The sequence below is a fragment of the Lissotriton helveticus genome, chromosome 3_1, assembly GCF_964261635.1.
Source record: "Lissotriton helveticus chromosome 3_1, aLisHel1.1, whole genome shotgun sequence".
Taxonomy (NCBI): Eukaryota; Metazoa; Chordata; class Amphibia; order Caudata; family Salamandridae; genus Lissotriton; species Lissotriton helveticus.
The window spans coordinates 2,013,132,574-2,013,158,464 of record NC_136061.1 but is presented as its reverse complement, the minus strand read 5'-3'; positions in this window follow the sequence as shown (position 1 = coordinate 2,013,158,464).

Sequence of the window (25,891 nt, the reverse complement as noted above, 5' to 3'; positions counted from 1 at the left end):
TCTTCTCTTGGAAACCATATTGGATATCGTCCAAACCTCCACAGCTCTCCAAACTATCCCTTAATCTGGCCAAGAGGACTCTGCCTAAGATCTTAATTGCAGAGTCCAAAAGAGATATGGGCCTGTAGCACCCTGGGTCGTCCCGCTGACCCTTCTTAACAATGGGGACAATTGTAGAGGTTACCCATGTGATTGGAAGAGGGTTGCTGTTAGCAGCTGTAAATACTCTAGCTAGAATGCCCGGCCATAAATCTGGGGAGTGTATATAAAAATCAGCCGGCACCCCGTCTGGCCCAGGGGCTTTGTTCCTAGTAGTGGCCAGGATAGCTTTCTCAACCTCAACCCTGTTAAAACACATGGGGATGACCTCCCGGGCGGTCGTGTTAAACGGCTGGGCAGCCGTACCATTATCTCCGTAGACTGTGCTAAAGTGTGCCAGCCATTTATCATCCAGGATGACACAGTCCAAGGCTAGGTTGGACGAATCAGAGAAGAAAGGCTGGTTAATTACGGCCCAAAATTGCCTGCTGTCCCGCAAGATATCAATAGAAAATAAATTCTCCCAGGCCTCGTATTTAATTTTATCCTGCCTGGCCTTGATAGCTCGTTTATATTCTTTTCTTAAGATTGCAATGTCTGTCCTAACCCTTGGGTTTGCTTTAAGCGCCGCCTTTAAAGATTTATGGGCCTTCGAGCATGAGGCATCAAACCGGCGACAATGTTTATTTTCCCCCTTCCTCAGTTTAGCTGTGAGGTTAGAAGTAATTTTACTGCAAATGGTTTGAAAGGCATCCATTATCTCATGATCTTGAGAGTCTGTGTTCTGACATATCATAACCTGATCCTCGATTTGCGGGAGAATGTTAGCGTAAAAAATGTTTGGAACCACATTTGCCCACTTGAGCCTTCTTCCCTGGTCTGTTGTGCGTAAAGCAAGCCCTGTATTGATTTGCCCTGGCATCGGACCAATGGAGTCCCCCCAGGCGACCTCCAAAAGAACAGGATTGTGGTCACTGAGGGGAAAGGGGACTGTGCAGTAAAAGATGGCCCTATTAGAAATAGCTGGGGTCACAAAAATATAATCGATAATGTACCTGGGACTGTCCCCTTAAAGGTAGGTGTTCTAGACTCCCCTTCCGTATTCGTGGGTTCTGCGAGATTGAAGTTAGCCAAAAGTTCTTGCAACTCTTCTCCTGATTTAGTATGCTCGAAGGGGGGTCCTTCTGGTCTCGTAACTCCCATAGGGTCGGTTAAGCCACACGTAAGTTCACAAGGGTGGATATTAAAATCGCCCATAAGCACATATTCATAATTTGTATGAGTATTATGACTGACTGAATTTAAAAAGGAATCTAGGGCAGCAATATTATTACCACAACAATCCCTATTTCCTGAATTATAAAAATTTATAAACAAAGTGCTCTTTGTGGGACTAATTTCCCTTTCAACAATTAAAAAGTTGGGAGAGTCATATTCAATCTTCCTTAAAGGCCCTTTAAGGTCTAGTGAAAATAGAGTCAGAAGGCCTCCCCTGGCTCTGCCTGCATTACTGGGGGTTGCGGCTACAGCGAAACTCGTAAACCCATCCAGCCAAAAGCACGTTGAGGTATCCCAAGTTTCCTGTAGGGCAATAACTTTGTGCTCAGATACAAATCTAGACCATTCATTGTCGCCAATTTTAAATCTAATTCCTGCGACATTCCAACTGAGGATTTTACATGCTGCAACCCCACTTGACTTGTAACCACCCTCATCAGTTATTAAAGCTTCATTAGGTAGTCAATCTATGTCGTCCAAACCGGACAAGGGGCAAAAGGATTGCTCGTGACCAACCCTCCGCCCTCTACTTGATCCTGGGGAGCCTGGGGGCGAGGTGTCAACGGGGCGCTAAGTTCCATTAAGAATTGTGTTTTTGTGTCATCTAGAACCTTGCTCCTCCCCTGTGATGTCCTCAAGCCCTGCCATCTTGCTTGGTAGTGAGTTAGTTGTTTGGTACGGGCTGGGGGTTGATAGAAAAAACCCAAGGGAACGGGTCTCAGATGGTCCCTATGTGGAAAAAGGTAGGGGCCGAATTCGACCAAGAACCCTTCAGTATTTGCCCGGCGTTAGCCGCCTCTCATACCATTCGAGATTACCAAACAAAGAGGCAGGCGCTGGAGACAGAAGGCAGGAAACAGGAGTTTATTCCGACGGAGCAGAACACGTCAAATCAGACAACAGGGTATCTCCTCGAAGTGCTCTAACCGCATCTCTGAGGCCTGGCCTCTTATACACAGGTTTATGGCTTTATTACATACACTGCATCCGTAATGTTTCTTTGAAGGACAGAAAAGACATCCTCGGAATCCCCGGTCCAGGCCCGTTCCCACACACATCTACAGTAGAGTTCCCACCCCAATCTCAGCATGTGGTGGTTATCGAGCAGCAGGACATTCCGCTGGGAACGGGGGTGTGTGTGATCAGTCGGATCTTCGGGGTGCGAAAGCATTGATTAATCCCCGCTCCTTTGATGTGAGGCGAGGTCCTACTGTAAGGGGGCAATAAACTGCATCTGTTGGGCTAGGTGATGGCCTGGGATCAGGCCGGACAATCGGGCAGGGAGGAAGAGGTTATCAAAAGGGCCTGTTCTTTGAATGAGATGAAAGAGTGAGGGGGTTCAGCACGGGATGTGGCTCGGAGACAGGGTTGCGTTAGAGGTGCGCTTATGGCCCAAGCAGGAGAGACCGGGGGCTGTCGGGGCGCGGGGGAATGCTTGCGAGGCCGGGGAGTGAGGGGGAGAGACGCGCAGGCTATTGGCAGTGGGCAGAGAGGCCACGACACACATAATGGCTGCCACTTACGTGCATGATGGGGCCTAAAAGAGACAAGATGGCGTGGCCACTGTTTCACGATTCTCACTTTACTTTCAACAGTGGCTGTGGTAACATGAATGAACGCCGCTTATATATACCTAATTTTAGTCATTTTCCACAGTCCCCAGTTTTTATCATAAGTTAGTTCATTCCTGTTCATGTCATAGGTGAGGATGTACAAGCTGACATTAGTTATACAATTCGCTTTGGAAGCCCATATGCATTACAGACAGATGGAAATAATTCCGCTATCAATGCCGACAGAACCGTGCATAACCATATGTAGTCAATGTGGTGGGCGGGGAGACAGTGCATACAAAATTACATTTAGCTGCGTCATACGTTAGACCTTGGGGACGGGGACATTACATTAGACGATGTAGTAAATTTGTTCGAATACAAACATGATGTCATACAAAAATGTTCTGGCAGGATAAGGCTTATTATCACTTGAGGTCTAGACTCCATGGGGGTCAAAACTAGACAGTATGTTCATGTGCATAACTGATGTTCTACAATCATCATGATACAGAGTTAACGCTTTCTTAGTTATCCATGTACAGTTGAAAGTGACCGATGTAAGGTTTTGAAAGCTCAATTGGGTGATAATCAATACAAGTGGTTGGGAGAGGAATTCAAATTAATACAAGTGTCAGTCAAGGGGTGGCAATGTTCAAAAAGGGTTCGTCTTTCCAGTGTCTTATTACAGTGAGCCATCCCTGGTAGGCTCTCATTGTTCTTCTTCTTTCGTTGGCACTGTTGAGCACCGGCGATGGAGCTATGCGTCCAGCTCTAATTCAGATTTCGTGTCGCAGGGTGTGGCCACTCTTTGCTCTCGGACCACAGTCCTGGTTGTCCTGTTCCCTAACTAATCTATCACAGGTACCTTAGGCGGGGTACCCGCATTCCGTTCTTCTTTCGTGACAAACCCTACTCTATCTTTGTGCTGTGCTTCTTCTTCAAGTCAAGTTCAAAGAAAAAAACTCTGTATGGAAAAAAGGGGCGATGGGGGCGTGCTTTGGGAGGCCGAGGGTAGAGAGGGTGGAGTGGGATCGGGTCTGAAACAGACCAAGGAGGGCAGAAATTTCAAGCAAGTGGGCCCATCAATCGGACACAATGGGCTGGGACTTTCGGCACGAGCTCATCAACATGCAGGGGCTTCTGGACAGCCCTTCTTTCCTTCACTTTCCACGTTGAGAATGGTGCCTTGTCCCGCAATTCTTTGCTCTGTGGCTCCATCTTGGTCGAGGTCATAGATATTCCCCGATCTGCAGCCAGGCTGTGCGTCACATCCGGCCCCTCTCCTCCGACGACCGCACGTTATCTTTAAATGAGTAAAAACAAGTCTTAAAGAACTGGCAGGGGAAAATGTTTCCACACTTTAATTTCTCTCCCAACCCCAAGTAGTCAGGGAAACGTTTATTGGTCACGGTAGGGTGGATGCTTAGTAACCCTTACATCGGTGTATGCTGTTAACTCATGCATCGTGACTGTGGTGCAGGTCTGCAAGTATCTTTCTATTTTCAAACATCATGTCTGTCTGGTGTCTATTCCTGTCATATTCGCATCGGGGTCAAACCGGCTCCTCCAGTAGAGACTTGTGTTTTTCTAAAACTAATCCTGTTGAGCTATATCTTTCTTCAAGGTCTGCTAGTTCATAAAAAGTGTGAAGTGCTTATTATCATGGGCTTACAGCTACCTTTTCCAGGGAAGGACATACGTTAAGCATTTTTTTTTTCTTTCAGCAACGGCTAACTTTTATCAGTTTTTGGACTATTTATCTTTAAAAACAAGGTCATCAGCTACAGTCTTTAAGATTTTCTGGGACGGCTAGTTACAGAACTGGGACCATTCTGGAAAAAACAGGGACGTTTTGGACATTCTACTTTTGTGCAATGGGCGGTGGTAATCCAAATGATGAGGGTGGTGTTACTAAAGCACTAAAACAAAAGCCACTGACATATAGTTCCCTTTTAAGGGTCAGATTAGGGGACATTAGTCGTCTTACCTGTCCTTTCTTTCTCAGCCAATTAAGTTCCATCATTTTACAGAAAGGAGAGGTAGTAACATGGCAAAATACGATTGTTTTGTTTCTGTCAATTTGTTCAAACACTGCCGTGTCTAAAGCCAATTATACCTGTACTGGCGAGGTACAGCGTCGCCATTTATTCAAAAGGGAGCAAGGGAGCCCTCAGAGGGAGAGAGCGTCGTGCGCACCAAATATGCCATTAGTACACGTACAACATAGAGAGAGAGAGAGAAAAACGTGTATGATAATAGGTTATTCAGTGCACACATATATAGAACAATACGGGTTGGTTTCACGTATAAAACACAAGCTGAGAGAAAACATAAATTCACAGTTTACGTACACACAAATACCGGATAGGGTGCAACAGTACATACATCAAGTGCGAAAACCTAAGACAAAACACAGAGCTATTTTGGGCAAAAGGACTTTTTCATGCGTGTTGCGCATTCTCAGTATTCCATTTAATTCATTTGGGGGTCGAGCTCTTTATTCTCCTTCCTTCCTAATAGTGGACAATTTTTGTTGGTAACCTCGTTTTTGAAAATACTTACTCCCTCTTAGTTGGTCGGACACTAGTCCAGTCGTGCTTATACTCACGGTGGGGCCTTCCAACATCTAGCAAATGATGATCCAAGCTGAGGTAAAGGAGGGGTGTCAGTCGGACGTGTAATGGTACAATTCTGATTTTCCTACGAGGATGGAAGAAGAAGGGGTAAATCTAAAACATAACAATATCCCTAATTTCTGGGCTGAGGGGGATTTGGGATGAACCCCAACCCGGGGTACTCTTGACTTCTCTTATTTAGTCAGCACGTAAATTGACTCACTGGTGCGCATTATTTTGGGTGTACATTTGGGATATCGGTTCGGGTCCGAGGTACTACAATAACCCTTCAAGTTTCTGGTGTAGGCCACTCTCCCATTCACTAGCTCCAGAGAGGGAGAGAGTCGTTCCTAGGCAAGGTAAGTGCTATATTCCTTTTCGTCCTTCACATGCAGGTACCATGTTCGGGCTTATTTTTCTTATTCCATTAACCGCTCGATCAACACCTCCGTCATACAAAAAGCATTCTTTTATCGACCCAGACGTGCGCCACACATACACATTCATACCGTACACATCGGGGCCCATGCGCACATTCATACCATACAATTTTCATGCTCTCAGAGATAGCTCCTGCATATAATGTACCATCTCACAGAGCTGGCCTATTTTCCTCGCGTGGAGCATGGTGCGTTTTAGGTCCTCTCCATACTTCAGCTGAATTTCCGATGTAACCTGCAGAAAAAGAAAAGAGGGGGAGGGGGCAGTGTTCAAAGCACATTAGCGCGCATAAACATAAAAAATGTTTTTAAATACCACGTACCTGACTTATCTCTGTGGGATGCAGTCCCTTTTATCTCGGCATTGAAGCCCAAAGGAACCGGTAATGCGGAAAAGATAACCAATGACAGGCTGTTCATTACATAGGTCGCCCGAGGGCGGTAGTACAGACCGCGTGTAGGGAGGGGTCAAAAGTCAGGGGCATTCGGTATAAGGTGTGGGGGGGTTGACGGATTCATGTTTTCATTCGAGGGAAAGAAAAGGTTTACAGTGGTATAGGGTCGTTCCTGTTCGCAGAGCATGGTATTTTAAAAACAACCCTATCAATCTAAATGACTGTTACGATGCTAGCCCCATATATTTTTCTTTTAAAACCTTGGTTGTAAAAATGTCAGTATTCAAGTACGGGCCCCCAACCATACAGGCCGGCCACGGGGCAGACGGGAAACACATGAGGTAAGGAGATATTACACTGTAGTACAGGAGTACGTATCGAGCGAGCCATTTAATTGGAAAAACTAAACGTGACAAACGGTTGCAGGATCAGTGAAGGTTGATTTTATAATTGAAAGTAAAACAGGATCAGTTACAATAAAATCGTTCATACGCATACCATGGGCGAGTATCATGAGTAACATTTACTTCGGAGCTTAAATAATACAATAATCAATAGTGAATAAAAACCAATATCAGTAGGGTTGTCCGCATGCCCAGTCAGTACCCTTCCCCGCCTGCCACGTGCTCAAGGACCGCATACATATCCCATAACATCAAGGCTACGTAGCTAAAACGTAATAAGGAGTTGCAAGTCCCGCCTATACTGGCGCCATTTTGGGGCGAGGCCGGGTGGGTCCAGAGTATAGTCCAAATGCCTCCAACAACTAGCGGCCGGACCAGAATCCCTTCCGGCAGTTCAAAAAATTCCATAAACGCCAGCAGAAAGGACAGGCGCATAAACCGCGACTTAAAGGAGAGGAAGGCAAAATCTTCCCTACCGGGTCACGCTGAGGTCCCACCGGAGCTGATCGATTTGGCAGTCTACAGTGTCTTTTAGTAATTCGGACAAAGGCTGGCGTCATCATGAGAGCACCATCCTCTCGCGGCAACGTCGCGGCCACTCCGGGGAGCGGGACAGCAGGCGTATCCCTCCACCGATGCGCTGAATCAGCCTCTCTCACGGCACCAGATGGGGATAAGGCAGTGGTCACCCGGGGCAGTGGCATATCCATGGGGGATAGTCGAGCAACAGTGGCGGTTGCCCCCACAAGAAGCCCGCGGGAGTCGAGGGCCAACGACTCTCGTAGAATCTTTAAAGCTTGGACAACGTCTTCAAGAGTCTGGCTCATGCCCGAGCAGGCAAGCATTCGAGTTCCAGAGTAGTCCAGAGCCGTTCTAGTGGACCAGGCCCAAATCCAGGGAGCCGGCCGCCATTTTGAGCGTTCCGCAGCAGCAGCCGCTCTTCACCCCGGCCACCGGAGCGGGTCCCCCGGCCATCCAACTGAGTGGAACGCCAATGGCAGTCCTGGTGCAGCCGTCCGGCAGGTGAAACGCTAATGGTTGTCCTGCTGCAGCTGACCGGCGAGTGAAACGCTAAGGGTCGCCCTGCTGCAGCTGACCGGCGAGTGAAACGCTAAGGGTCGCCCTGCTGCAGCTGAGGAACCTCCTCCTGGGGAGGTGGGGGAGGCCCGTTCGCGTCGCCTCCCCCCAGGGCACCCCACGCCATCTCTTGGCGCAGCATTATAGGATGGCTGGACCAGGCAACAAAAAGGGGGGAGCCATCAGCAAGGCATCCCCCGCACACAACTTGCTGGACATCACCTCTGGATGGTCCGGAGACAGGTCTTGGCGCGTTGAGTAGCCTCCGGCCTATTTGCACAACGGGCCGCCACCGACGCTACCTCGCCGGCTGACGGCTTTTGTAGACTTTTTATAGCCCAAAGCCTACTAAAAAGTAGCTCAAAGTAGCCCAATCAGGAACAGCGTCAAGCAGACAGCAAATGCATTTGGGTTTGTTGTTGCAGCCGGCTGCCATGTAAATAGTTGTTCAATAAAAAGTTTTAAATGGTTGTTCAACAAAAAGTTCCAAATAGTTGTCCAATAAAAAGTTTTAACATGTTACTTTGCTGGAGTGTTGTATATATTTATAATATTTGCATAGGGTTTGTCGTTATTTGGGTGGGGCGTGCGATGGATCCGAGCTGTCTTGCAGCCATCATGGCGTCGAGCTCGGTTCTTCTCACTAGTTTCATATTTCTCATGAGGGGTTGTTCCTAATGTTTCTATTTTAGCGGGGTCAAAAAGATCCCATCAGTGGCCTACTGATTTTGCTCGATTCCTTTTGTTTTCCCTAACGATTTTTATGTTATAGTTTGCTAGCATGATACAGCGGCTAATCCGTATTTTTATATATATGTCCTTTTTATTAGGGGTGTCCTCCGGTGGAGCCGGATGATCTACCTCTAATAAACGGTCCGGGCTGAACCAACTACTGAACAATGGGGAGAAGATAGGCATGACGGGTTACAATGGGGACAAAAGTCTGCACTACCTATCCTTCACTGCTTTGCGAAGACTAGACAGAATATTTCTATTCTACAGTATTCGCAAATAGGGAATACCCAAAGAGAGAACCAATTCCAAACAGTCAATGTTCGGACAAGCAATCAATCAATCAAATGAGGAATAAAATAGGCACGACGGATTACAATGGGGGCAAAAGCCTGCGTTACCTATCCTTCACTATCTGCAAAGACTAAACAGAGTATTGCGACTCTGTGCTTGTTTGCAAATAGAGAATGATCCAAAGAGAACCAATTCCGAACGATCAATGTTCGGATAAACAATCAATCAAATGAGGGATAAAAATAGGCACGACGGATTACAATGGGGGCAAAAGCCTGCGTTACCTATCCTTCACTATTTGCAAAGACTAAACAGAGTATTGCGACTCTGTGCTTGTTTGCAAATAGAGAATGATCCAAAGAGAACCAATTCCAAAACAGTAAATGCTTGGATAACAATCAATCAAATGGAGAGGGAAGCAGGCACGACGGATTACAATGGGGGCAAAAGCCTGCGCTACCCACCCTTCACTATCTGCAAAGGGAGAATACTCCTATCCTTCCCCGTTTGTAGACAGAGAATCTCTCAGAACCAAACAATCAAATGCGTAATACTAGTATTTTCCAATGACAATCAAACAATCAATTCGTAATTCGTCGTGTTACACGACCTTACCCGGACCGCATGGACAGTTTCTCGTCTTCCGCTTCCAGCACCTGATCGTCCTCTATTCTCCGTAATTGCTGTGGCACTCCTGATGGTTCCCAGTCAGGACCGTAGATCACTCGAGAGAGGTCTGCTCGGAACCAGTGAAGTTCGGATGATCGGCTGCCAGACGAGGGTCTATCGGGCAGGTGCACTTCCCGATCGTTGCAGTCGTTCACTCTGTCATTGGGACCTCTCCCACTGGATCCACGTGTCACTGATGGGCCCCACGTTTGGGACGCCAATTGTGGAAAAAGGTAGGGGCCGAATTCGACCAAGAACCCTTCAGTATTTGCCCGGCGTTAGCCGCCTCTCATACCATTCGAGATTACCAAACAAAGAGGCAGGCGCTGGAGACAGAAGGCAGGAAACAGGAGTTTATTCCGACGGAGCAGAACACGTCAAATCAGACAACAGGGTATCTCCTCGAGGTGCTCTAACCGCATCTCTGAGGCCTGGCCTCTTATACACAGGTTTATGGCTTTATTACATACACTGCATCCGTAATGTTTCTTTGAAGGACAGAAAAGACATCCTCGGAATCCCCGGTCCAGGCCCGTTCCCACACACATCTACAGTAGAGTTCCCACCCCGATCTCAGCATGTGGTGGTTATCGAGCAGCAGGACATTCCGCTGGGAACGGGGGTGTGTGTGATCAGTCGGATCTTCGGGGTGCGAAAGCATTGATTAATCCCCGCTCCTTTGATGTGAGGCGAGGTCCTACTGTAAGGGGGCAATAAACTGCATCTGTTGGGCTAGGTGATGGCCTGGGATCAGGCCGGACAATCGGGCAGGGAGGAAGAGGTTATCAAAAGGGTCTGTTCTTTGAATGAGATGAGAGAGTGAGGGGGTTCAGCACGGGATGTGGCTCGGAGACAGGGTTGCGTTAGAGGTGCGCTTATGGCCCAAGCAGGAGAGACCGGGGGCTGTCGGGGCGCGGGGGAATGCTTGCGAGGCCGGGGAGTGAGGGGGAGAGACGCGCAGGCTATTGGCAGTGGGCAGAGAGGCCACGACACACAAAATGGCTGCCACTTACGTGCATGATGGGGCCTAAAAGGGACAAGATAGCGTGGCCACTGTTTCACGATTCTCACTTTACTTTCAACAGTGGCTGTGGTGAACATGAATGAACGCCGCTTATATATACCTAATTTTAGTCATTTTCCACACCTAAAAGAGATCGCCGAGCCGTCCCAGAACAGCCTATCGGCCAGGTTGGCCCTACAAAAGTTTATTACCACACAGTCCTCTTGCGTGGTTTTTGTTTTTTTACCGATCCAGCCCACCCTCCTTGCATGAATAATCATGTCTGCGATGTTTTCCCCCCAGCATTTCTCTGCGCACCACCTATTCGCCTTAACCATAAGATCTCGGGTTGATTCCCCCTCCCCCTCCATAAGTGGTGGGACCCCAATAAACACTGCTACCAGAGGGGACACCTCTGGGGGTAGATTAAGTTTATATGTGCTGGGTGTAATTTTCCTATGGGCTGGTGGGCTCATCTGAGGCTGAGGGGATATTTGGTCCACCATGTTAGTAGCACTGGCCATAGTACGAGGGAGAGCAGGTTTGGTAACCTGTGAGCTAACACTTTCATGCCTAGACCTACATGGGGGCTGTGCAGTTAGAATATTACCCGGTGACTCCAAACTTCCTGCACCATCCACAATCGAACCCTTTCTTAATGAGGCAATATTGGGGGGTATGGAATTTTCAAGTCTGTCTATAAGAGAACATTTCTTTAAAAGGCCTTCCAGACAGGTGTTTAAAGTGTCCACAATGTCTTTAGCAATTCCCACAAGTAGGGGTTCGATCCTGGCCACAAAGAGTTCCTCCAGTTTATCTCCTCGAAGGTCCGCTTGTTCACTAGACGTAGTGGTCGTGTTAACACTTTTCCCCTTCTTCCGCCTAGCTGGTTGGGGTACTGTCTGGGCGTTCTGTCTTATGGGATTCGTGGGCAGGGCAGGGGTGAAATCCTTACTCTCAGGACAGGGAGGGGGGGTTTACTATAGTCACAACAGGGTCATGGGGTACTGCGGGTAAGTTGGTTGAGGCTAAGGCGTCGGCCTCCAAAGAATGAAGTGATTCGTTGTTAGGGGGGGAAGGAGGTGACAGCCCCAGTTCATGCTCGGCATTAGCAATCTCCTTAGTTAGAGCCCCCACAGCAGAAGAGAGGTAAGTCAATATAGAGTTAGAGTGTCTTGGCACTTTAGCATTTTTTTCACCCTCCTCCATAGTCGGTGTTTTCTTTCGCTTACCCATTTGTAGCTACAGATGTCAGAGGTGTGGCCCTGCCCTGCCTCTTCCTGCACCGGACGGCCACAGACGGCCTGCCCTTTGCCCGGGCTTCGCCCGGCGCCGCCCACGCGCGTCCGCGACGCGGAGGGAGCTCTTGAAGTTTAATCGCCTCCGGGCGCGGCAGACCAGGAAGTGGGCGGTGCTGTGTGCAGGGCTCGCTGGGAGCTGTAGTTTCCCCCCACAGCAGCCGTGCAGAGTGGAGAGCAACGGCGGCGAGGGAAACAGAAAGCGTTTGGGCCCCAGGAGTGAGCGCCGCAGCAAGAGTGACCCTCCAGGTAGGTCTTCAGTGTCCCCCGCTCCTTAGTGGGAGCTCTCGCAGTTTAAGCGCCTCCGGGCGCGGCAGACCAGGAAGTGGGTGGTGCTGTGTGCAGGGCTCGCTGGGAGCTGTAGTTTCCCCCCACAGCAGCCGTGCAGAGTGGAGAGCAACGGCGGCGAGGGAAACAGACAGCGTTTGGGCCCCAGGAGTGAGCGCCGCAGCAAGAGTGACCCTCCAGGTAGGTCTTCGGTGTCCCCCGCTCCTTAGTGGGAGCTCTCGCAGTTTAAGCGCCTCCGGGCGCGGCAGGCCAGGAAGTGGGCGGTGCTGTGTGCAGGGCTCGCTGGGAGCTGTAGTTTCCCCCCACAGCGGCCGTGCAGAGTGGAGAGCAACGGCGGCGAGGGAAACAGACAGCGTTTGGGCCCCAGGAGGGAGCGCCGCAGCAAGAGTGACCCTCCAGGTAGGTCTTCGGTGTCCCCCGCTCCTTAGTGGGAGCTCTCGCAGTTTAAGCGCCTCCGGGCGCGGCAGACCAGGAAGTGGGCGGTGCTGTGTGCAGGGCTCGCTGGGAGCTGTAGTTTCCCTCCACAGCGGCCGTGCAGAGTGGAGAGCAACGGCGGCGAGGGAAACAGACAGCGTTTGGGCCCCAGGAGTGAGCGCCGGAGCAAGAGTGACCCTCCAGGTAGGTCTTCGGTGTCCCCCGCTCCTTAGTGGGAGCTCTCGCAGTTTAAGCGCCGCCGGACGCGGCAGGCCAGGAAGTGGGCGGTGCTATGTGCAGGGCTCGCTGGGAGCTGTAGTTTCCCCCCTTAGCGGCCGTGCAGAGTGGAGAGCAACGGCAGCGAGGGAAACAGACAGCGTTTGGGCCCCAGGAGTGAGCGCCGCAGCAAGAGTGACCCTCCAGGTAGGTCTTCGGTGTCCCCCCAAATTCCGGTAGTCATAAAAAAGCTTTGCGAGGCCATTTGTGTAAGTAAAGCGGCCATCTGAAAGTGAGCCAGAAAGGAGACTCGCTATAGCATACTAAGCAATAAAGGTTAAACCGAGTCTTTTGATAAACGAATGCCTCGATCAATCACCGAAGTACAGTAGCGCATACAGAAAACCTAAAAGATGAACAAAGAAATTTCAAAGAACAGTGGGCGTGGCTTGGATGGCGAGGAGGACAGGCGCCGAAGTCCGGAGCTTCCACCCCCCCGAGCGAACTAGCGGCGATTGCAGCGGCGAAACAGCCCATAGCGAGGAAATACATATAGGAGAAGGTGTCGGAAGCTACGAGGCACACAAGGGGCAGCCGAGTAGATTAGGGAAAGCAACAAGAACTAAGAAAACGGAAGAAACTCAAACCAGAGAGGGAAGGCGAGGAGGAGCACAAGAATGCGGCGTGCAGAATGGAGGGAGCAACCCTCTAGAAACGAAGGGAGCACGGAGTAGTGGGGCAAGAGCCGGAGAACAGAGCTGAGCGGGCAAAACAAGCGTTTCTGCTCCATCGCCACAACGGGTAGGGAAGCCAGACAAGCGGAACCGACAGCGCGGCCATTTAAGCCAAACGAATGGCGAGGCGCTGGAGCAGAGACACAAGTCAGGTGCTGACACAAACCCCACGAGCCCACAGCAGAGCATAACACCCACGGGAAGCAGCCGTAGCTGACAGGACTTGGGTTGACTAATAGCAGCGGGCGAACGGGCACAAAACGGAAACCAACAAACAACGAGGCAAGCAGGTACGTACCAAGCGCCGTGCAGCGGTGAAGCGCGGATGCCCAGGGATCCCAGGAATCCCCACACCACCAGGTGCACCCGCAACAAAACAACGATCCCCGGTGCTTTTCCAGACCCAGCCCCACTCGGCTAACAGCGCTGGAACGCACAGAGAGGGCGGCCATCTTGGTGGAGGACCGCACAGACGGGGAAAGCAGGCAGGCAGCGAACGCCGAGCGAGGCACAAAGCGCGGGGTCCGGGACCTAAGACCCCATAAAGCAGCCGAGCAAACCAGTACCGCACCTTGGGAGGAGCACTGTCTGATCTTTGCCAAATTTCAAACACCGCTGAAACAAAACCGGATCACCGGGGAGGCGGACATCTTGGTGGGGAACACCGGGCGAACGCCGGGTGAGACATAGAGCGGATCTCAAGTTTCCAATCCCCACATAGGGGACCAACGAGGCGCACCCACAACCAGACCCAGGGAAGATCCAAGGAAGAGCTCCGTTTAGATACTTCCCGACCCTCACACACCGCTGGAAACAAGACCGGGTAACCAAGGGAGCGGCCATCTTGGCGTGGGGTAACAACAAGCAGCGATACAAAGCGTTGACCCATTACCCCAAACGCCGCACAGGTACCAGGGAAACTTGCAACTAGACCCAAGGAAGGAACCACCTGAATCCGCCGTTCCAGACACGCCCAGGAACGTAGCGAAACGGAAAACAGAAACAAATCAAGGGGGCGGCCACCTGAACAGGGGAAAGCAACCGGAAAGCAAACGGAGGCCAACCACGGCCTGAGTGACAATGCGAGCCACACATCGAGCCGCATAGGGAAAAGACAAGAACGGCAGCAGGGCAGCCACTCAGTCAAAAGCAATAATTGCACACCGCACACCGCTGGCCGCAACGTCGCAGGAGATACAAAGGAAGAAGCAACCAAGGCACACCAAGACGCACACAGCCAGGCACAAAGCGACCACAGCCTGAATCCGAGTAAATCCCAGGCCATCTAGGCAAGGCAAAGAAAGTCGTCAGAGCTGGCGGGGGCGAAAACAAGAACAAGAACAGTCAAGTGGCCAAGCAGGTTCCTCGAAGAATCTACTCCGACACAGAGAGGCACCAGTACAAAAGCTGCAAAGGAAGACCCTGCCAAACAACAAAAAGACGGTAGACTGCACACATATCTGGTCAGAAGAGGCTTCGACACAATGACGGGACGAAACGAGAAGAACACCAACGACACCAAAATGATCAGGAAAGACAATCTAGACTCACCAACGAAGCTAAAAGGTGACCAAAAAAACGAAATAACACTGGGCACACTCCTGAGGAAAATCAACGAAGGAAACGAACTAGCCAAAGCCACGAAAATGTTAATAGACAATATGCAACTCGAGCTGGCGGCCATAAGGGCCGACCAATGCAAAACAAACAGCAGACTTGACGTGGCAGAAAGCAGGATCGGCGACCTAGAGGACACAACCAATATAGCCCACAAGGACCTAGGGATGGTGATATAAACGACAAACAACCTACAGAAGCTGCTGGGGGAGCAAGACGACAGGAGCAGGAAGGGGAACATAAGGCAAGATGCAAGAGACTCTAAATCCTACTCGTGAACAACAAACTACCTCATTGGACAGACGACAATCAAGAAGGCGCAAGACGATGTACCCATATCTTTTTCCCTTGACCTATTCGTATACTATGATCGCTGCAGCCTTTGTTAAACAAGCATATCATAGCAACTCACAGCGCGCAATCAAGACAATGGGCCAATTAGCATAGAACTCGGGGGTGGGGGGAAGGAGGACCCTTGCTGTCGCACGCTCACAGATCAAAATGCGGGGGGAGGGAGGGGAGGGGAAGGGGAGGGGAGGGAGCAGCCACCAGCTCCAGAACAGAAGTATGCATTTCTTTCTTTCCATGCTTTCACTATTTCTATGCTCCTACTAGCACCCATCTATAGCCCAGGGGGAATCACCTCAGCCAGCACACACAAATCCAAACCTCTCAGCAGACACAGCAGAGCGACAACAAAAAAGAACAGAGGCCAACCACAAAGAGCGAGGGTAGCGCACCTAGCACAAGCCAAAAGAGGAAGCGGAAACAAGACTCCACCATGACCACACCAGTACAAAGTAATCTATGCACAGACCTTAAGGTAATATCCCTCAACGTGAAAGGCCTAAATCACCCTGTAAAGCGTAGGAAAACTTTAGAGTACCTAGCGAAGTTAAAAGGAGACGTGTATGTCCTTCAGGAAACTAAACTCTGGCAAGAAGATGCAAAACGCCTCAAAGCTAGGTGGATAGGTGAAGTCTTCTGCTCACCAGCCAAACAGAAGAAACGAGGTGTAATTACCATAGTAAGCAAAAGAGCCAACCTAACCCTAGAGAGTAGCCACGTAGATAACGAAGGGAGACTACTTGTCACGAGCCTGAAGAGAGGGGAAGAGACCATACACGTAGCCAACGTCTACGGGTCCAATGGGGACGACAAAGATTTCTGGGATACTGTAGAATCCAGACTAGCTGATCTCCCACAAGGGGACCTCCTCCTACTAGCAGGAGACATGAACCAGGTCCTAGACCAGCACACGCACAGACACCCACACAGAGCGAGTCATGACTCCCAGAACGTTAACATCCTCAAAAACATTTGCACCAAGCTCCAACTCAGGGATCCGTGGAGACTACAGCACCCGGACGGTAGGGAATATACTTTCTACTCACGCCCACACAACTCATACAGCAGAATTGACTACATCCTAATGTCAGCCACGCACACACACCTGATTGACCAAACTGACATAGCCCCAATCACCATCTCAGACCACGCACACATATCCCTCGCCATAAGTGATAGACACAATGATAAACCGAGTCGCAGATGGAGACTCAACAGCGATATCCTGCAACACCCGGGCAACATAACAGAAATTGAGGGGGCCATAAAGGAATACCTAGAACACAACGACAACACCGAGGTGGACAAAGGTATCATTTAGGATGCCCTAAAGGCCACAGTATGAGGCAAGCTAATAAACATCAAGGCCAGGATGAACAAAGGGAGAAACAAGAAAATAGCTGAACTAGAGGAGCAGATCAGCGACTTAGGAAAAGGGCACCACGCAAATCTTACAGACAAAAATACACTAACCACCCTGACAAAGAAAATAATGAGCTCAATAAGATATTAAGCGAAAGAGCAGGCACGTGGATAAATAAGTACAAATCCATAAATCTCTGCTCCGCCAACAAAGCAGGGAAAGCGCTAGCATCATACCTGAAAGCGAAACAGAGACAACACTCAATTGCAGCAATAACTGATAAGGCAAACAAATCACAAACAACCAACAAAGGGATCCTAGAAGTTTTCAAACAGTTCTACCTGGAGCTGTACAGCGCAGAAAAGAACCTGGCTGCCGACGGCGGGGCAGAACTACTCAGCAAGATTGCGCTACCGACACTGACAGAACAACAGAAGGAAACACTAGAAAACGATATCACAGAGGCAGAGATAGACATAGCAATAACAGAACTCAAGGCGAACAAAGCACCGGGGCCCGATGGTTATATGGCGGCGTTCTACAAAAAATTCCTGGGGCAGCTAAAACACACCATGGCTGCAGTATTCACCCACTGCATCCGCAGAGGACGAATGACAGACTCCATGGCCGAGGCAAGCATTATCGTTATCCCCAAAGAGGGCAAAGACCCCCAACACCTGCAGAACTCCCGCCCAATAACGCTCATCAATGTGGACTGCAAAATCTACGCAAAAATCCTGGCAAACAGACTCAATGTAGCCCTGCCACACCTCATCCACAACTCACAAGTAGGCTACCTCAAAAACAGACTATCCCAGGACAACACCAGACTCCTCTGCCATCTCATTAACCAAACAACACATAGCACCGACCAGGCGGTAATGATAGCTGTAGTAACTTTGGAAACTTTGGCGAGACTGTGACTTGCACGTAGGAGGACCCGTTAACTGTTTAGGCTGTTCTGGTGTCCCTGCTCACCCCCTGCCGCTGCATTTTCGTGACATCTCGGTGGCCGCTTTGCGGGGGTGAGCTTGTGGAGCGAAACTACACTTCCCAGAGGGCCTTGCGGACGGAAGCCGCACTACGGGAAAAGGCGCCAGGAGGCGCACAAATAGACGCATTACTCCCGGTGGAGCGGGGCTGCTCCAGTAACTTTGGAAACTTTGGCGAGACTGTGACATTTTTGCACGTAGGAGGACCCGTTAACTGTTTAGGCTGCCCTGGTGTCCCTGCTCACCCCCTGCCGCCGCATTTTCGTGACATCTCGGCAGCCGCTTTGCGGGGGTGAGCTTGTGGGGCGAAACTACACTTCCCAGAGGGCCTTGCGGCCGGAAGCCACACTACGGGAAAAGGCGCCAGGAGGTGCACAAATAGACGCATCACTCCCCGCGTCGCGGGAGCGCCCGAGCGAAGCCCAGGCAAAGGGCCGGCTGTCTTTGGCCGTCAGGGGCCAGAAGAGGCCGGGCTGGGCCACCCCCTTAACAACTGTAGCTGATTCTTCCTTGCGTCATTGGGAAGTAAGACATTCTTATGAAACGGTCAGCCTTTCACTAGTGATTATTTTTGTGCCTTGCCCCTTATAAATTGTACTATATTATTGTCGAAAAGATATTTTGCTATGGCTAAATCTATCCCCAAAATGTGTCTCGGGGGCGGTGGGGCGGGGACCTTGGACGCGTTTCTAAAAAGGGCAGAATCTGTTGTGGCCAAGGAAATTGAAATTGTTGAAAGACGGTTATCTCTGGATCCATCTTGCCAAGTTCTTTTACCGACTGTAACTGATGAGTCGTTTACCGGCACTGCTGCTTTCCAGGTTCCGCTGAGTGGTCTTCAGGTAGTAAATGGTTCAGTTCAGGATGTAAGCTTGTCAATCTCCCTGACCTCTGATTCTTCCCCAATACCTAGCCTACCGCCCTCTCCTCCAGCTACCCACACTAGGCAGCTACGGGTCGTACCAGCTACCAGTACTAAACCCACATTAGGAAAAAGAAAGGCTACTAATGCCCCTAAGGGTAGCCGGCAACAAGCCAAGCAGCCAAGGAATAAAAAATCTACATCTGGGGTGGGGGGGCAAGAGGGAAATGTAATACAACAACCCATTGGAGTTATGGCACAAGTAGTTAACAAGAATATTGAAAAACCTGCAAAAACTACTATGGGGGGAATGCGTCCGAATTTATGAGGCTAATGGACAAACGTTTGAGAGCACTTATCTCGCCACTTATGGATATACTAGGAAAAATCGATGGCAGATTACATATTATTGAAAAACACATCGCCCATCAAAAGGTTTCCATGTCGCGGCCTATTCCTCCTGTGGTGAACTCACTTAGTACAATTACTAGTGTAGTTGCAGACCTGGTGGATTCTCTGGTAATTCCAGCACCTGAAATTGCTCCCCTTAATGTCCCACATTTAGTAGATGGAGTAGGAAGTACCCAGGGAGTCAAGACAGGTCCGAAGGGGCCAGTGGGGAGAATTAGCTCACCAGCACCGGTTTCTTCCAGCGAAACATCGTTGCATCTCCCCCCGGAAGCCTGCCCATACTCGATAATTTTGCCTAATGTCCCAAAGACTCAGGATGGCAGGGAGGAACACTGGACGACACTTAAAAACAAGGCGCTTCACTTTTTAAGTGTTAAAACAGTGTTAGGAGAACACTTGTTTAAAAATTTCAAAATGGTGCGAAGGGTTTCTTGGGTGGGGAATACTAAAAAGACCATGAAGGGTGAGTGTGTTGTAGTGAATTTTGGGTGTCCTACTCTGGTAGATCATTTCCTGAAGCAGGCTGGATCAGCTAGGATACAACACGACTATGTTAATGTGCTCCCATTGTTTTTTTTTTATCCAATTCCAAATACGGGGGGGCCCCAGAGAGAGAGGTCTTAGCTCCCAGGTAGTTTATCCCATCAACCCCGTTGCACTCATCAACAGATATGAAGTTCTAAGCTCACTTGATATGAATGATTGACTCGGCTATGGGAAACATTGGGAACAGGGAATAGCCAGCCCAGTGGTTGATCGTAGAGTGCGCTCACCCACTGAATCTGGCTCACCAGGGTTGATCCCATTAATGTCGTCAAATAACAAAACACCTACTGTGGACATAGTTCATAACTTTTCCCATGAAGAATTAGTAATATCGGTTGGGGAGAATGTGCAAGTGGTATGCGCTAATACCCCAGATAGATCTAGAGGGGCTGGGGTTAAGGTGGTAGTGGGTTTAGCTAACACTCTAGAGCAACTAACAGTGCCTACTGTAACTTCGTTGAGTTCTTGGAATGTGGCAGGCTTTAAGAATAAGGCATCCTCCCTTGATTGGCTGACATTTCTTGATGGGAGTGACTTAGTTCTCCTCCAGGAAACTTGGTTACACGCTCCAGAGTATAGACCCAGATATCTTAGCTTTAGCGTTCCGGCGATTCCGAGTTGTCGAGGGAGAGCAAAAGGGGGACTTCTTACTAGGGTCAGGCAAGACAGCAGATGTAGAGTGACCCAACTAGACTCTAAAAGCAGCGATATACTGGCTGTCCATCTCCATGGGATGGACTGTGGTGACCTTTTTGTTTTTAATGTTTACTCAAGGGGAATGCAGGGGGGGAAATCCTCTAAAACAGTAGAAGAACTGGAAACCCTCCTCGAGTCCTACTCAAATAGAGGCAACATTATAGTTGGAGGTGATTTTAATTGTTGTTTCGAGCCGTTGGATGGCAATGATGTTGATCTCACCCTGGAAGAGGATGGTACATGGAATATCCCTCAGTTAACTATTCTTCCAATTAAAAAATGGACGGAGGCTGCCTTGCAGTTAAAAGTCCTTTGTGTTAGTAAGGGGCTACGAGCAACCAATGGCAGAACTGCTTCAGATAGTAATTTGGCCTTTACTTTTAATAATGGACAAAGTAAAAGCCGTATTGACTATATTCTGATCAACAAAGAGAATTGGTCTAACGTAAAGGATATGGTGGTTACAGAAAGGGTCAAAAGCGACCATGACCCGCTCACTCTTACCTTCTCACTATGGAAGTCTAAAGAAGTGGTAAACTCTCATGATAGGGTTGACATTGTTTTAGAAAACAATGCAAGACGTATTAGGTGGGCTAATTGCTCTAAGAGTGAGGCTGTGATTGCAGCTATGAGGGAACTTACCATCCAGGCCACGGGCGAAATGCAAAAATGTTTAACATGCGAGGGGGAACCGGCAGACTTAATTCCGATTCACACAGCTTTTTTTAACAAACTTAAGGTTTTCTTTATTAAAAGGGAACTTTTAAGCAAATCAGGCCTATTAAAAAGGAAAATCAGTGGTAAGGCAAATCATGCAGGACAGCGTATCAAGCACTCGCTTTAGCTATAAAAACCAAAGATAGAGTCAACATTGAAGGTGCTCGGGCCCTTTATAAGAAAGCGCAATATGATGCAAAACGTACCTGGGACGAAGAGTACTGGAGGGAACTTTATTGTGCAAGTAGGGAACGCTCCATGTGTACTTTCTAGGATATGGTGAGATGGGGCAGAGGGGCTCAACGGAGCGAAACAATAAACAATGTTTCGCCCGATCTCTGGGTGTCCCATTATGCTATCCAGTTTGCATCTCAAGAATCACCTATGGTACCCAGAGATGCCCCGGGGTCTCCTAATTTGGGTAGTGCACCCTTACACTTTGGAAAAACAGAGGTGAAAAAGGTACTAAATTCCATCCCCAAGGGTAGAGCACCTGGTTTAGACTCTGTTCCTGCTGACCTTTTTATGCATGATATAGAGCTTTGGTTACCATATATCCAAGCGTTGGCTAATGGTATTGCCAATGGCTCGCCTGTACCAACCACCTGGAAGGGAGCTGAGATCATCCCGATCTTTAAAAAGGGGGAGCGCTCTGATCCGGGTAACTACAGGCCTATCAGTCTGTTAGACTGTATTCAGAAGGTGGTCGCAAGGCTTGTCCTACAAAGAATCCAAGGCTGGATTGAGGAGGAAGGTGTTCTTTCTCCTCTCCAGGCGGGTTTTCGTAGTCACACAAGCACTATAGATCAGGTTTTTAGATTTGTTTTAATTTATTGGCGGGTGGTTGTCCTTGGGGGAGGAATGCTTTTCGCGGCCTTCGTCGACCTCAAGTCGGCGTTTGACTTGGTGCCGCGGGATAAAATGTGGGCGGTCTTTGAAGAACAGGGCATGCCAGCTAATATTCTGTCCTTCCTTAAAAAGTTACATGAGGACAATTATGCTCAAATTAGATGGAATCAGCAAGGTAATGTGACCGATAAATTTCCAATTGCAAGGGGTGTACGCCAAGGGTGCGTTCTGGCCCGACACTTTTTTCACTTTACATCAACAGGGTGATCAGCTATTACGCGAACCACCCAACTGATGCTCCAAAGTTGGATGGCAGGCTGATCCCCCTGTTGATGTTTGCCGACGATACCCTCCTGATCTCTAAAATGCAGCAGGGCCTTCAAAAGGCCATAAACGTGTTTGAGGTCTTTTGTAAGGATCATGGTCTCGTAGTGAATATTAACAAAACTAAATGTATGGTCCTTCATAGGTCGAGACAGGTAAGAGGGAACGTGGCAATGAGTGGGGTCAGACTTGATCAAACTGGGGTGTTCTCGTATCTGGGAATCACCCTCGCCTCTAAGCTAGATTGGAAACCACATCTTGCCCATCTGGAAACTAAGCATGCACAACTAACAGGCGCCTTAACCAAAGAAGTATTCCTCTCCCATACTAGACCCATTCTGCCTGTTTTGAAAATATATGAAGCTAAAATAGCCTCAGCAACTCTGTACGGGCCGAACTGTGGGGCTTCAGCAATCTTGTACATCTTACTAGGGCCCAAAATAAGTTCTTCCGTGGGATCACGGACCTACCGGCTTCAACCCCGTTGATTCCCCTCTTCTACGACCTGGGCTCCCGGCGTTTGGAGGACAAGGATCGCTATAGACCGGTGGCATACTGGAGGAGATTGTGGGTCACTCCGGAACTCTCTCAGTATGCCGGGGCCTTCCTTGATGTTGTAAACGCTGATAGAGCACACCAAATCCATTGGTTTCAGGAGGTTAAAACTATTTATTTAGCCATGGGTTTGGTTAGTCTGTGTGAGGACCCTATCAGTAGTATTTTTCCACCTAGAAAAACCTTAAAAGATCTCTATTGGAGACTGGTCTTATCGAAGAGATTTGGTTCGACTATTGGTCCCTTATTGTCTGCAGACTTTTTGGAACTTAAACATCTTCCTGTCTATGAGGGCTATTAGGACTACATCACCGTACCGGAGGCACGAAAGCGATACCACCAATTAAGGGTGTCCTTTCTGCCCCTCCCAAAATGAGAACATTGGGCACATTTTCTTTATTTGTCCCGAATATGAAGTTCCCAGAAGGATCTGGCTGAAACCCCTTTGTGTCCAGCTCAATCTTCCAACAGGTTGTGAGGCGCTTAGGATTCTCAGAAGTGATACTAACCAGCTGGTGGTTATTGCTGTTGCTAAGTTTTTATATTGGGCATGGAGTTACGTATGAAGAAAGTATGCCCAAGCTGATTATTTTAAAATTCCCACTGTATATACAGTCTATTTGTATCTTTTTAACGGTTTTAACATATATTTTAACGAATAGTATTAATTTATCTTCTTAATCTGTGTTAAGGATAATAGTCTGTTGCAAAATCCTGGTATGTTTAACATCAATTGAAATATGTACCAACTGTCTGTATAGCCTGACATGGGACTTCTTACCCCCTGACATTTTACTGTTTGTGTCTTTTATGATTATTTTATCGAAATAAAGACTTTTGATTGATAGCTCTAGACCCGGAGAAAGCCTTCGACAGAGTCTCCTGGCCTTTTCTCAACCTGTGCATGGAGAAATTTGGCCTAGGCACCAAATACAGAAGCATGGTCATGGCGCTGTACAATAGTCCTAAAACCAGGGTTGTCGTGAACGGGGGCTCATCGGAACTACTAACACTGGAGAGAGGGACGAGGCAAGGATGCCCAATGTTACCGGCGCTGTTTCTGCTGGCGTTGGAACCACTGCTGGTAATGATAAGGGAGAACCCGGCCATTACAGGTGTCCAAATCAAAGACAAGACGGTGAAACTCGCAGCGTACGCGGACGATGTGCTAATCACGACAAAAGAACCGTCTACCTCAATTGCCGCACTGATGCAAACGATAGAAGAGTACGCAAAGGTCTCAGGTTACAAACTAAACAGAGACAAATCAGAGTGCAAACCCATGAATGTTCACACAACAAAAGCGGTACTTGGCAACTCAGGCCTAGCATGGCAAACAAAACCCCTGAAATACCTGGGACTCTTCTTCGGCAAAGACCTCAGGACTACCCTAGACCATAATGAGGAAGCCACCCTGAAGACGGTAAAGGAGAAACTTGACCTGTGGGCGCCCAAATACATAAGCTGGTGGGGTAGAGTAGAAACAATTAAGAAGATGGTGACGCCATTCATCATCTACACACTAAGCATGCTGCCTCTCACAACAACAGACGACTTCCACAAAAAACTGGACAAACTGATAAACAGATTCATATGGAAAGACAAGAAACCCAGGATCAGCCTACAAAAACTGAGACTCAACAAAGATCTGGGTGGACTAAACATCATGAACTTCAAAACGTTCCAAACCGCCTGCCGGCCAAACAAGGAAGTTTCTGGATCACCAACACACAAGACTACGTACCTGCATGGCTAGAACTCGAAATGAACATTATAGATGGGCTGAATCCCATGGCTATGCTCACAGCGAACAAACATCCTGCGATGGAAAACCCCATCATCAAACACACTAAGACGGCCCTACTGAGCGTGGACAAGTAGATGGGACCACGCATCAGCGGCACAAAAAGGGAGTAAATCTGGTTCAATACAAGAATACAATACAAAGGGAAAACGATGAACAACGAAGCCTTGATCAAGAGGGGAGTAACCACCCCATCACAACTGGAAAAAAACAACACCCCACTTACCTTCCACACCCTCAAACAACCCCACAACCTTCCGGACATAGAACTCTACACGTTCCTTAAAATCAAAACAGCCATTACTAAGGCGAACCTAAACAAGGAAACGCCCACTATCATACAATACATGTACAACCTCAATATGACAGGTCATCAGACAGCGCAGATCTACAAACTCCTATGTCCCAAAAACATCAAAACTAAACGCGAGAGCAACAAACTATTGGGAAACTCTGTACAACAGACACTTTAGTGAGGAAGAAAAGGGTAGATTATGGAAGTCAGCCACATCTAACAAAATCACGCCACAACTAGCACAGACAAAATACTGGCTCCTACATAAAGCTTCCTGGACTCCTGCCAGACTAGCAGAAGTAGGCATAAGAGATAGCGATATCTGTTGGAATTGCCACAAGGAGAAGGGGGACCTAGAACACCTCATCTTCAAGTGCCTCAAAGTGAAAACCTTCTGGTGGAAAGTGAGTGACTTCATCAACACTGTCATAGGGGGAAACATACAACCAGGGTTCATTGGGCTAGCCACAGCATTCATGGCGACAGACTTAGAAAATAAAGAAGCCAGAGACCTAACCGACCTCCTACTCACCGCAGCAGTCAAAACAATATTAGCAAACTGGAAAAACACAGCCAAAGCAACATTCAAGAGCTGGGTTAACTGGGTCACTTTCCTCAGAGGAGCAGACAACATCACTGGGAAACTTTCACCCAGCCATGTAGCCAAGAACGAGATGTGGGCGGCGCTGGACGCACATCTGGGCTCACACATACCCCCATGAACGAAAATCCCGCCAGCATGCAGCTAAGAGGGCAACAATATAGCACTGACGGACTTCCCCCCCTCCTTTCTTTTCCTCCTTTTTACTTCTTTTCCTCCTTTCTTCTCCTTTTCACGCTCGACGGGTGTCTCACAGAACTTACAGTGAAAACCAGCCTATGCAGAGAATGCAAGTACTATGTAACCAAGAAGCAGCCAAGAACCCCCCCCTGCATTACTGCTGTACTGCATTGAAGGGATTTTCTTAATAAAAAACTTTTGAAATATGAAATTTCAAAGAACAAATAAAATAAAAAAATAAACAAGGAAACATATACATACCAACCATCCCAATAATCT